Below are 1,946 nucleotides of genomic sequence, written 5' to 3'. Positions count from 1 at the left end.
TGTGGTTGTTTGGTTTTTTCCAAGGCCTTGGTATTTTTGATCTCCAGCCACACATATCCTGAGTTTTTAGATAGTTTCCAGCCTTTCTCTGAGTTATTGACTTTTTAAATTCTACCTCCCAGTTTCTTTCCTACCAAATATCTGCATTCTGTCAATGTTCCATTTTCAAAATTAGAAAAACAATCTAATGTATTTCTTTGGTTTTTCATCTCCCTAAATGATGTTGAATTTACTGGAATTTCAGAGTTCAAAGGAACTATGAAGGTCATCAAATCCAGCTCACTTGTTGGAATTTTAATCTCCCTCAATTCCCCCAATCCCCTCACCCTAACTGTAGACTCCTTTGACTATTAGAAAGTCCTTTCTAGAGCCAGCCCAATGGTGCAGCGGTTAATTTTGCACGTTCTGCTTTGGCAGCCCTGGGTTCGCCAGTTTGGATCCTGGGTGTGGATCTACGCACAGCTTGGCAAGCCATGCTGGGGCAGGCATCCCACATATAAAGTAGAGGAAGATGAGCACAGATGTCAACTCAGGGCCAGTCTTCCTCAGCAAAAAGAGGAAGATTGGCAGCAGATGTTAGCTCAGGGCTAATCTTCCTCAAAAAAAAGAGAAAAAATTATTAAAATAAAAAAAGAAAGTCCTTTCTTAGATTTAGCTGATATCTTTCTTTCTGTAGCTTCCTTCTCGGGACTGCAAAGAACAAAACTGTTGCCATTGCCCTGTGACAACATTTCAGCTATCTGAATAAACTTACCTTATTCCACATTCCATTGAAACCTCAAGCCTTCTCCAGATTAAACAAACCTGATCCCTTTGACAGTTATGTCACATGCCATATTTTCAAAGCCCTACAACAGGCATTCTTGTAGTTTTGCTCAGAAAAATTCTATCATTATTAACAGCATATAGTTTCTGTCCACAAAGAGAAAAGTCCCCTATCTTGGAGTACCATGTTTACCTTATGGACATTTAGAATATAACCACTAAATATGCTTAAATTTATGCTGACATTTTAGCTTTTAGCATAAGTGAGTTTAACAATGAGACAAAAAGCTAGTGACTGACATGCTTTACTTAAATGTCAAGGAATCCTTTCCTGATCTCCCCCTGCCAAGTAGGTTAGATAACCTTAGATTTTTCTTCTATAGCATTTTCATCTCGTAAATTATTTTTGCAATTTTTAAAAATTCTATCTCCCTCAGTACAGCATGAGCCCCAACAGAACAAAAAGCAAAGAATAAAGTTTGTCTATATGCAGGTGCTAGCACAGTGCCTGGGAAATAATAGAGCCTTCACACATGTTTATTGATAGAATGCATGAATCAAAGAACTTTGTTATAGTCCTGGAGTTGAAAGAGACCTTAGAGTTCTTATTTTTCAGATGGGTAAGCTGAGGCCCGAGGAGGTTAAGTAATTTATCCAAGATTTCACAGCTGTTTGGTGAGAGATCTGTAGTTTTATATTTTGACATCCCTCCCACTCTGCTGATACTCTATGATATTAGATCAAGCTCATATGGTTAGTCCATGGGCTCTAGCTATGCTAGTGACTAAATTTGATAAAAGATAGCCACCAAAAATAATTCCTCTATCCACTGAGTTACTGAATATCAAACTAAAACAATCTACATGTGAAATACATTTTTTTTTAAAGAGCATAAAATTGTTACACTGTACTGCTAGTTTGAATTGAGAGCTCACAATATTCAGATGGACTATGCCATCCTGTTCACCATGGAATCTTCGTAAAGATTAAAGAGAGAAAAACAAAATACATCAACTCAAGTTCCTTGGTTAAAAAGATGCTTAACTGCTTCCTCCCTGAGATTTCACCACTTTAGACCTACTTTGCCCAATATAGTAGCTACTAACCACATGTGGCTAGTCTGAATTAAGATGTGCTGTGAGTACAAAATACACACCAGATTTCTCAGATTTAATACAAAA

The sequence above is a fragment of the Equus przewalskii genome, chromosome X, assembly GCF_037783145.1.
Source record: "Equus przewalskii isolate Varuska chromosome X, EquPr2, whole genome shotgun sequence".
Classification (NCBI taxonomy): domain Eukaryota; kingdom Metazoa; phylum Chordata; class Mammalia; order Perissodactyla; family Equidae; genus Equus; species Equus przewalskii.
Note: the sequence above shows the minus strand (reverse complement) of the source record.